Genomic DNA, 12493 nt, shown 5'->3' on the forward strand with positions numbered 1-12493 from the left:
CCGCGGGTAGTTTTAAATGAGTTTTTTCCTTCAAAATGTCATTTTGCTGTCAGACTGTTCTAAACACAGGAAACATGCGCCCCTTTACAGGCACACTATAGACACCCCCCAGGTACGAAATTTAAAGGGATATTACACTTTTATTGATTGACTTTAAGCATTATTAAAATCACTGCTCCTGAAAAAACGGCCGTTTTTAAAACTTTTTTTTGCATTGATCCATGTCCCCTGGGGCAGGACCCAGGTCCCCAAACACTTTTTATGACAATAACTTGCATATTAGCCTTTAAAATTAGCACTTTTGATTTCTCCCATAGACTTTTAAAGGGTGTTCCGCGGCATTCGAATTTGCCCCGAACACCCCAAATTGTTCGTTGTTCGGTGAACTTGCGAACAGCCAATGTTCGAGTCGAACATGAGTTTGACTCGAACTCGAAGCTCATCCCTAGTCAAGATGAGGATTACATCATCTGCAAATAGGTTGATGGTGTGTGTGCCGGAGCCAAACTTGAAGCCCGTAATCAAGGGGTGAGTCCTTATAGTCTCAGCTAGGGGTTCAATCATCAAATTAAAAACTGTTGGGGATAGGGGGCACCCCTGCCTAGTTCCATTAGTGATGTTGAAGGGTTTGGATAGAAACCCTGTAGAGTATACTCGTGCTGAGGAACATGAGTATAGAGCCATAATGGCTTGTAGTATGGGGCCCTGAAAGTCAAACTTGGTGAGAGTAATTTCCATATACGTCCAGTGGACTCTGTTGAACGCCTTCTCTGCGTCAATCGACAGTAGCAGAGAAGGCGTTCGAGTTTTCTCAGCAAAGTTTATCACATTTACAATTCTCCTGGTTGCATCCAAGGTTTGTCTCCCCCTCACGAAACCCATCTGGTCGCCCTGTATGAGAGATGGTATGATATCTGTTAATCTCCTGGCTAATAGCTTTGCATATACTTTTATATCGGAGTTAAGGAGGGAAATAGGATGAAAATTGGCTGGTGTGGTGGGTTGTTTGCCTGGTTTTGGTAATGTTATTATGTGTGCTCTCAGCATTTCTTGTGGGAGGGTGGCGGTCTCAGCAGCTTGGTTGAATATTGTTGACATGTGTGGTGATAGAATATTGGCAAAAGGTCCTGGAGATTTTCCATTAGGGAGTGTATTTATTGTTTGTTCTATTTCCCGTACTATAATTGGTGCATTCAGGATCTCTAGGTGGTGTGTAGAAGAGTTGGGAGGTTGATATTCTGCAGGAATGGTTTCATCTTTTCTACTGTCGGTTGTTGTGTGTTGGGATCAGTGTGCAGGTTATATAGTGAGCTATAGTATTCTGTGAATTGGTTAGCGATATCTTGTGGGTTCATGATTTTGTGTGACAGTGTAGGATGTTTTAAATAAGCTATTCTGGTTTTTGTGTGAACCACCTTTAGTCTGTTTGCTAGATATTTACCTGCTCTATTAGCGTTTGCATAATAGTTTAGTTGAAGGAGTCTGAGGTGCGTGTCATATTGTTGTGATAGTATGTTTCTGAGTTTTTCCCTAAGGGAGTTTAATTTATCAGTTAATGGTATTGAAGGGTCCTTTTTATTTTGAGTTTCTGCAGTATGTATGTCTGAGAGAACAGTGTCAAGCTGCTGAGCCAGTCTTTTTTTTTCTCTTGCTCCTATCTGAATTAAGATGCCTCTCATGAAGGCCTTGTGTGAATTCCACAAGATATACGGATCATTTACTGATCCAGTATTGTCTAAGAAAAAATGTTTTAGGTGCTGAGATATGGTTTTGTGGTATTTTGGTTCTTGGAGTATGCGAGTGTTGCAGGGCCAGATGGGGGGTGAGGAGATTTCCCTCTCCGCAATAGACAGATATAGCAGAGTGGTCTGACTACATAATATCATGTATTGTCATTGTTTCCACATTTTGTAGGAGCCATTTATCCACTAAAAATAGGTCTATGCGGGAGTATGAACAATGTCTGCTAGAGAAGAAGGTGTAGTCCCTTTCATTGTCGTGTAGACATCTCCACGTATCAAATAACTCCTCTTTGTGTAGTAACAAATGAAGGGATAATGCTCCTTTACCTGAGGAAGTGTCCAGAGATGGGTCCGGTGTTGCGTTAAAGTCTCCACAAATCAGGAGATTACCATATTTTATGGCGTTTGCTTTGTAGAGCACTTTTTTAAGGAATCTGGTTTGGTGCGAATTTGGTGCGTATAATGTGACGATTGTGTATGGTTTGGAGTTAATGTCTCCTGTGGCTATGATGTATCTACCTCCTTCGTCAATAACGATATCTTTGGGTTCAAAGGAGAGGGAATTTTTAAAGACCAGTAGGACAGCCCCTGTTTTGTGGTGCGGTGTGCAGGCAAGATAGAGGTGAGGATAGGCCTTGTGTGCACAGTATGGTGTATTGTTGAGTTGGAAATGCGTTTCTTGGACGCACAGGATGTCCACCTTTTGTTTGTGAGCTTCTTTCCATAAAGAAAACCATTTAGCTGGGTGGTTTAAACCTCTAGCATTAATTGAAAGGCATGTAATCGTCATTGTAATAGATGTAAGGTAGTTCGTGAAGCTGTGTAGTAGGGGTACTCACTGCGACCGAGAGGCTTTATTTGTGGTTTAGTCTTGCCATTGGAGAAAAACAACTTTGGCGAGTCATTTTCTGCGGATGAGGCGAGGTTGTTTCGTATTAAGCTGTGTATATCACTTGAAAAATAAGATGAAAAGAGACTGAGAACAAAAAGATGATTGAACATGGGTATCATAAGAAATGGATCCTAAAATTGATCCTCGTGCAGATGTAACTGCTATTGATGTTATAGGGGTGAGGGAGAGATTCGAACCAGGAGACTCGACCCTGGAGATAAACTTGTGTGTCAATGGGTTTCAGTTAGGAGCTTCCACCTGCATTTTTCTTATTTGAACACTTGTAAGACACAACTTGCCATTCATTTTGGATGAATGTGGGCCCTGCTGGATTTGGTTGTGGAGTGGGCTGGTCAGGGATGGTATTCCATTAAAGCAGTGAGCCCTTCTTCCAGGGTAGATACTGAGACAGTGACCCCATTGTGGGTGATTTATGGAGGATTTTATGGTTCCTCAAGGCTTTCAAGGAGGAAAGATTGTTTGGGGACCCTATGTACAGTATGCTGTCCACAAGAAGATCATGTACTGAAGCTTCTGGTACCAATGTGGAGAATAGGGTCTGGGCAAATTGCAGAAGCTGGGTAGGGGGAACATCTTCTGGAATACCCAGCAGTTTGAGGTTGTTCCTCCTGGACCTGTCCTCGAGGTCGGCCATTTTGTCCTTTATCCATGTGATGTCCTCCCCCTGAGCTGTATGAGCCTCCACCATCACATTGTATGCTGAAGTATATTCCTCCATTTTGTTTTCCACCTGATGTACTCTGTGGCCTATTGCTTGTACTTTCCTCTGGCATTCATTTATCCCCCTGACCATATCTGTATATAATGAGGAGCGCAAGGACAGTAACATTTCTTTCAGTAAAGTATCTGATACAGGCTGGTCTGCAGTGGGAAATTCCTTAATAGGATCCCCATCATTACTGCTCTGGTGTGTGGGATTACTGTGAGGCCCGCTTACCTCCATGTCCGGATCGGTCCCCTGTGTGGCTGGAGAGTCTCTCCGTGGCTTCGATTTGGCCGGGCTTCTCATAGAGCGGCTGGATGGGCCCGAGGAGGACTCACTGGGTGGATTAGAGGAGCGGATAGAGGCGGATGGGAGTCCGTTTTTGCCGCTGCCCGGTCTGGGCCTGTGCTCTGGCCTGCTATCTATCGCTCTGCCGCCATTTTGTTGTAGTCCACGAGCGGTGTAATAGCTCGTCATCTTCTGCGGCTGCTGCGGATTTTTGCGATGTCTGGGCATCCTCAATCAGTGCAGCGGGATCTCGCCATTAGGATGGCAGGTTTATAAGCCGTGACTGTCGCCGGTGGGCTCTGATAGCTGTGGATTACGTCCTGTGGGCGAGCGGAGCTCCTGGGTTAAGTGTCCATCTTGGAGCCCGGTCACCATGCCCCCCAATTTCTTATCTTTTGACTGTCTATCCCATTTCTTAAGGCCATAAAATTCCAGGACAGTACAAACACCTCAACAATTACCCTTTTTTATAAAGTAGACAGTCCAAGGTATTCAGCAAGAGCCATGATGAATACTTGGAAGTTGCAGTTTTTTTGCCATTTTTCACAAAGTTGTAATTTTAACAAGTTGTTTCTCACATGTAGCATATACATACTTACAATTATACCCCAAATAAAACATTCTGCTATACCTCCCAAGCATGGGGATACCACTTTTGGCTTTTTCACAGTCTGGTAGCATAGAGCAAATCCAAGGAACAACTTTAGACTTTCAAACATCATACATTACATGTGTAATTTCCTGACTACCCATCACATTTTTAGATGCCTAGGTTTACAGGACAGCAGAAAAACCCCAATGTATTTTTTATTGAGTCTTTTGAAAATATATATTCTTTGCCACAAGTTTTTGGAAAATGCAGAAAAAAATGAAAACTTATTTTTTTACACTTAGTTGTCAATTATTAAGATATTTCAAACACACAGCATAGGCATACCTAGAATTACATACCCAAAACACATGCTACAATTTCTCCAGAGTATGAGGATACCACATGTGCGAGACTTTTTTGCAGCCTAACAACATAAAGAAGCCCAAAATCCAAGGAGCACATTTAAGCATTCTAGGGCATAAATTATACATCCTGACTATCTATCACATTTCTGGAGGCCCTGTACCACCAGGACAGTAGAAACACCTACAAAATGACCACATTGTGGAGAGTAAATACTTCAAGGTCTTTTTAAGAGGCATTGTGAGTCTTTTGAAGACAATGTTTCTTGCCACTATGGATGAGTTTGACTGTTCGCCAGTTCAATTTGGAACAATTTGGGGTGTTCACAGCAAATTTGAAATTTTGAACACCCTTTAAAAGTCTATGGGAGAAATCAAAAGTGCTAATTTTAAAGGCTTATATGCATGATAGTGTCATAAAAAGTGTTTGGGGACCTGGGTCCTGCCCCAGGGGACATGTATCAATGCAAAAAGAAGTTTTAAAAATGGCCTTTTTTTCGGGAGCAGTGATTTTAATAATGCTTAAAGTGAAACAATAAAAGTGTAATATTCCTTTAAATTTTGTTCCTGGGGGATGTCTATAGTATGCCTGTAAAGGGGCACATGTTTCCCATGCTTAGAACAGTCTGACAGCAAAATTACATTTCAAAGGAAAAAAAGTCATTTAAAACTACTCGCGGCTATAATGAATTGTCGGTCTGACAATACACATAAAAGTTCATTGATAAAAACGGCATGGGATTTCTCCACAGGGGAACCCCATACCAAAAGAAAAAAAAATGCATGGGGGTCTCCCTAAATTCCATACCAGGCCCTTCAGGTCTGGTATGGATATTAACCCTGTGCCTCAAAATCCATACCAGACCCTTCAGGGGACAAAGGGACAAGGGGACCCCCATATCCCACCTCCCCTGTGTGAATTGGTAATGGAGTACAAATGTACCCCTACCATTTCACAAAAAAAGTGTCAAAAAGGTTAAAAAACACAAGAGACAGTTTTTGACAAGTCCTTATTTAATTTCTTCTTCTTTTGCTTCTTCTTCCATCTTCTTTCTTCTGGTGTTCTTTTGGTGTTCTTCTTCCTCCATCTTCTTCTTTGTACCCCATTACCAATACACACAGGGGGGTGCCGGGATCTGGGGGTCCCCTTATTAAAGGAGGCTTTTAGATTCCGATAAGCCCCCCACCGCAGACCCCCACAACCACCGGGCAAGGGTTATGGGGATGAAGTCCTTCTCCCCATCAACATGGGGACAAGGTTCTTTGGGTTGCTACCTCAAAGCACCCTCCCAATGTTGAGGGCATGTGGCCTGGTATGGTTCAGGAGGGGGGCGTTCTCTCGCGCTCTCTCGTCCCTCTCTCTTTTCCTGTGGCCTGCCATGTTGCGTACTTGGATAAGGGTCTGATGTGATTTTGGGGGGGACCCCACACCATTTTTTTAAAAATTTTGGTGCGGGGTTCCCCTTAAAATCCATACCAGACCTGAAGGGTCTGGTATGGATTTTGAGGGGGACCCCCACGCCATTTTATTGCTTAATTTTGGTGTGGGGTTCCCCTTAATATCCAGACCAGAAGGGCCTGGTATGGAATTTAGGGGGACCCCCACGCATTTTTTTCCTTTTGGTTCAGGGTTCTCCTGTGGGGAAATTTCCATGCCGTTTTTATCAATGAACTTTTATGTGTATTGTCGGACCGACAATTCATTAACAGCCGCAAGTAGTTTTAAATGATTTTTTTCCTTTGAAATGTCATTTTGCTGTCATCCCTACTTGCCACAAGTTTTTGGAAAATGAGGAAAGAAAATGAAAATTTTTTTTTTTACACAATCAATTTTTGTCAATTTTTTAAGATATTTTTAGTACACAACATGGACAAACTTGGAATCAACCCCAAAACAAATTCTGTTACTCCTCCCTAATATGGGGATAGTACATGTATGAGACTTTTTCAATCTTAATCGGAATGATTATGTACTGGACATTGCATCTTGTGTATCACAAAAATCAGCCAATTTAATAAAAGCCAATGTACTGTAATGGTTGCCTCTGTTCAAGTAGTCAGGGAATATAGCTTTCTGTAGCATCACCTATAGCAGTCCTCGCTTCCTATAAGCCAAACAAGCCTAGCCTACTGTATGTAGTTGCACCAGAAATGCCATGTTCACTGACCAGGACATAGAGGAGACTTAAAGAAGGATGAACAAAGGAATCCCTGTGGTTTTAGGAGTGCAGTTTTCAAAAAGGGGTGGACTGGTGTCTTGCAGGAATGTAGTCAGACAGATGGGTCAGTTCAGGTGGCAATGCAGAGACTAAACAGGCAATAAACAGTCAAATGATCAGTCCAGACAGAAGGCAGCAATGTAGTTAATAAACAGGTAAGGGTCAGTTCAGGCAGCAGGCAGCAAGCAGAGGCAGCATTGCAGTGGTGTGGCGGTGACCAGGAATGCTGTTGCTGGCTTCACTGGCTCTGGTGACACTCTAGTTATGCGGTTGAAATCAGGGACACTGTTGATGGCTGCACTGGCTGTTGTGACAGTGGCACTAGTGTGGTGGCGTTCAGAAACACTGTTGCTGATTACATTGGACTGGTGACACTGTGACTAGTGTACTGGTGCTCAGAGACACTGTGACTAGCTGGTTACACTTCCTGCATTAAGGGACTTGCACCTGTACCCTCACAGATGTCAGACTGGGAACAGCAGCTGTGTCCTTCAGCTGCAGCTTCCCAATAGACATCAATGGGACTGCCTGCATGGGGTTGGGCGAAACACCTGTGCTTTCCCATGCAGGTAACCTTAGCTCTGATACAGAGTGCACATTAGCATGCCTAGTGTGTATGAGACCGTATGGTGACACAGGGATTGGTGTGGCAGTGATCAGGGACACTGGGACTGGCTGTACTATTAGACCTCATTCACAGAGAGTGTACAGTATAAATGCATTACCTGTGCAAGGGTTATGTTTACTTGCATGGGGATGCACAGATGTTCCATGTATCCCTGTGCAGGCAGTCCCATTGATGTCTATTGGGGACTTGGCCGCTGCATGGACACAGCTGCTACCCCCAATCTTATTCTGTGCAGGTGTCCCTGAACTAACACTGTTTGCAGCCTTACACCCAAATGTATGTCAGATTGTGAGCAGTGGCTGTTTACATGCATCTGCTGTGTCCCAATACACTTCAGTTGAACTGTCTGCATGAAGAAGCACGGAACACCTGTGCATCCCCATGTGGGTGTACAGAACCCTCACATGGGGCGTGAATGAGGCTTTATGCTGACACTGGGACTGGTGTGGGGGTGTCCAGGGGTGTTCATTTAGACTTGCTTCACTAGTGTGGTGAGACAGCTAGGCAGTGGCAGCCCATAATGTAGGGTGCAGGGGGTGCTGCCCCTATCCATGCGTCCGGCCTCCTAATCTACATGCGGGGAGCCAGACGCATGGATTGCAATGTTTTTTTTTTTCTTTTGAAGCACGTGATTAGAGCCAGAGGCTTTAATAGTCTTAAAAAAAGGGTGGGCCTGGGGTGCAGAGCACTGCACCCCAAACCCACCCAGTCGTGTGACAATAGCGAATGAATGTTCACTATTGTCACACTGATTCTCCTCCCAGCCAAGAAGCTGGTCATGAGACCCATTTCCTGATTGGCCAAAAGGAGAAGAGATCCTATTGGCCTAGGAGGAGGAAGGAGGAGACTTGATGCCGAATAGGAGACACAAGGGAATCTGCCATCTGTCACCCAGGGGGAATCGCTGCCTGCGCCATAGATGGGGTAAGTGCAGAGCTAGTAACCAACCAACCGACTGACTAATCATTTACCAGAGGGGGGGTGTTGCAGGTGACCCGGCCGACCAGGGGGTGGTGGCTGTGGGTGCATTGTTTGCCGCCCCCCTAAAAAATATACCACCAGCTGCCACTGGTGCTAGGGCTTTGTTTAAGTTGCGGTTGGAGGGTTGTAAAACCTCATGGTTGAACCACATTTTTACCTCTCCTCAAAAACTCCTCTTTTAGCTGGGAAGGTAGCAGCTGGGGGTGTACACATGCATCAGCAGGAATTATACCCCATATCGTGTTTGGTAAGTAGTCATAAATTCAAGTGGATAGGACTACCCTTTAACGGCTCCACAACTATGCCCATTACAAGAGGTTTCTGTGCAGAGGTCCAGCGATTAGGTGGTTAAAACTGTTTAACGCTCCCTGAAGAGCAATTGGTTTGTGGATCGCTCAACATAGAACACCACAAGTGTGAGTGAGCCCTTAATTATTTTTTTTAAATCAATTATTTTTTATATTAAAAATTATATATATAAAAAAATTAAGCCCAGTTCATACTGATGCGAATTTGATACTATCCAAAATGCATAGATTCGCATGTCATCTGAAAATACATTGTTTTCTATGAAGGCCGTTTACAATTCTGATCCAGTTAAAAAAAGGGTCCTGTGCGAGTTTAGTGCGAATGCCGTGTGAATTTAATCTCCAGCTTTGCCCAGTCCCTTCAATAATTGCATTAAATTTGTGCCTATCACAACAGAAATTGCACAGTGAAATTGCATCAGATTTGCACCGCATCAGTGTGAACCTGGACTAAAAAGAGATCACTGTCACTAGAGCAGTGCAGTGTATACCAGTGGCAACTCTAGGAACAATATATAGGGAGGAGGGGGCACATAAGATGCCACAGTCGAAACTTGGGTGGCACTAATAATTTTTACCACTGAATTATACCACTAAAAAAAAACAAAATAAGTAAATATATTGATACAATTTTTTTTTTCTTTTTACAAAATACGAGTGTAATGTAGTTTTTTTATTGCCTTATTGTGGAACCACACCAGCAATGTTAGGACTCATTCACACAAGTGGTGAGGTGGCTGTTAAACCCTGCAGTTGAGCCAAGTTTTTTCTAACCCCCACCCCCCCCCCCCACCCCACTGCTACCCCCTTTAGCTGCATAGGCAGTGGCTGGGGGTGTACACATATTGCAGCCATGTTGTTTAGTGTCATGGCAGGAATTAGACCCTGTGTTGCTTTTGGCAGGTGCCTCCACCCACTAAGTACAACCCCTTCAACTGAATGGGGATGATCTGCAACAGACCCACAAGTGTGTGCAATGCACACTGTTGTGATACACTAATGTGGGGGATCAAGAGGTTGAAGCAGGTGGTAAGGCGGTGATACAACACCTCCTCACTGCCTGTCTAATGCTTTCTGAACAGTGATCTGCATGTGGATTGCTCTTCAGAAAGCAAAACCAGTGTGAATGAGCCCTAAGGCTTAAAGGTGAAGCAGAGAGACAGAACACACAGAGCCAGCATTCTTTTCTCCCAATAAATTCAAAGTTAATCACTGCGCTAGTACTAATAAAGCAACTGACATAAATTGTATAGTGACAATAAAAAGCGTAAAAAATAAATGAATGCAGCGCTACTAACATAACATTAAAATTAAAAGAAAAAGTCCATAGTGTTTAAAATAAAGTTCTTGTTCAGGGAAAAAGCTGGAACCACCTACGGTATAGACAAAGACACACTTAGGTGAGCACAAACTTATCCTTCACCGAACATCAACACACCAGGCCTCTTACCAAAGAAAATAGACCACTGAATTACTTGAATCGTAGATGGCTGGGTCTTGTAGTCTCACCAGATGGAAGTTCAAAGGTGCATGCATAGAATACAAGAAAGCAACTCCTCATGGTGTAGTATATTAAAACCAGGATCACATTTATTTAATGTTATCCATAACAGACTGCTGCTTCTGATATGCTTGTTTTTAATTTGCTAAAATGTGAGTACCCTGGCTGTTTTTAAATAAATGTGATCCTGGTTTTAACATACTACACCATGAGGAGTTGCTGAGACTACAAGACCCAGCCATCTATGATTCAAGTGAAGTGGTTTTGTGGTCCTGTGGATGTATCATGCTTGTTTGACCACCTGTAATTCAGTGGTCCAATTTCTTTGGTAAGAGGCCTGGTGTGTTGATGTTCAGTGGAGGATAAGTTTGTGCTTACCTAATTGTGTCTTTGTCTACACCGTGGGTGGCTCCAGCTTTTTCCCTGAACAAGGACTTTATTTTAAACACTATGGACTTTTACTTTTAAATTATTTTCTCCCAGTTAGAGATGTATGCAAGAAACAGTATTTCTGCTGGTTTAAAGGAATGCAAGTCTTTGGATGACTATCCATGCTACTGCTTTTTATTCCAAAGGAAAAAAACTCACTGTGACTCAGAGGAGCAAAGGGGTCATTTTAGCCACTTCCTCCTCCCCTAGAACTGCTGTTTCTAGTCTTCCAAATCTGGCAGCAGGGGAACGGGGAGGGGCTGGAGTAGCATGATTGGCTAAGACTTAGCATGTGACTGTACAGATCCCTGCCTATGCTGACCAAACACTGGAATGACATCATCCTGCATCTCCTTTCTGTGCTGTGAGTTCTGCCAACATAGTTTTCTGAGCATACACACAGGGATGGGCTGGGGGGTGAGAGTGCTGCTCGCTTCTAGAGCCGGGTCTGCTGCAGTCATTATGACAAGCAGGAGACCCGGTCTGCACTCCAGTTGGGAGCAGATGGGTGGCCTGGCCGCGCGAGTGCCGCTCACATTAACATTGGAGTCATTAAAGAGAGGGAGGGGAGAAATCCTCTGCAGGAGCTGACAGGCAATCTCTCACTTGTGAGACTTGACTCACACCTGTGTCAGCTTGGCGGTGGCCGGGGGAAGATAAGGTGTCGCGACCACCCTCTACACAAAAAAAGGCGCTTTAATTGGGGGGGCACAGCATAATGTTGGGAGGTCATGCCCCCCTCTGCCCCCCCCAGTGACGCCTCTGGTGTATACCGGTCTGTACAATGATCAAAGACAGGGTATGCTACAATAGTCATATATGTGAAAATCTGCCATAAAGAATTAAACAGCTTGCTATAAAACTGTGATACCAGTTTATAAAAGAAACAAACAAAAAGAGAAATGCTACAAATTATCAATATTAATGCATAGAATGCCAGCAAATGACTGTTGTAAAGTGCAAATGTACAATCATTAAAAAACATCAAATAATTCATCAGCTTGTAAAGTGCAAAGAGACAGATCATCAAAAAGTGCAAAAGTGCAGCTCATAGTACATATGTAAATTCATGTATCAGAAATTCATAAATCAATCACTAACTTTATATATTGTGATGGGTCTCAGATACCCCGGCTGGTCACCTCCTGTTCTCCAAACGCACCGCAGCTGGCAGACTCACCGCAGCCCTTAACCCCCCAATCACGAGACAAATCCCATAGGTGTTGAGGGCTAAACATGCAGGGCATTAAACTGTTTATTAAGTACAAAACATACACCTTTAAACACAGTTAGGGACACTCCCCTTAGCCTTGTCATAGAGAGGGTAGGGGACAAGGAAGAACCAATATAAAAACGCAACACTTGTATATTCAAACAACTACAGTTGAAACACACCAAGGGATTATGATAAGCAGGCAGCACCTCTTCACACATCCCCCGCCACAAAGGTGTCGCCACACCTTTTGTCTACGTGCCATGACATAACAGAGTTAAACACCCCTCCAAAATACACAGTGACAGTGGGTCCTGTCACACATTATATATATATATATATATATATATATATATATATACATATATATATATATATATATATATATATACATATATATATATATATATATATATATATATATATATATATATATTATATATATATATATATATATATATATATATATATATATATATATATATATATATATATATATATATATATATATATATATATACAGTATCTCACAAAAGTGAGTACACCCGTCACATTTTTGTAAATATTTTATTCTATCTTTTCATGTGACATGTGAAGAAAAGACACTTTGCTAC

The sequence above is a fragment of the Aquarana catesbeiana genome, linkage group LG02 (genome assembly GCF_042186555.1).
Source record: "Aquarana catesbeiana isolate 2022-GZ linkage group LG02, ASM4218655v1, whole genome shotgun sequence".
NCBI classification, from domain to species: domain Eukaryota; kingdom Metazoa; phylum Chordata; class Amphibia; order Anura; family Ranidae; genus Aquarana; species Aquarana catesbeiana.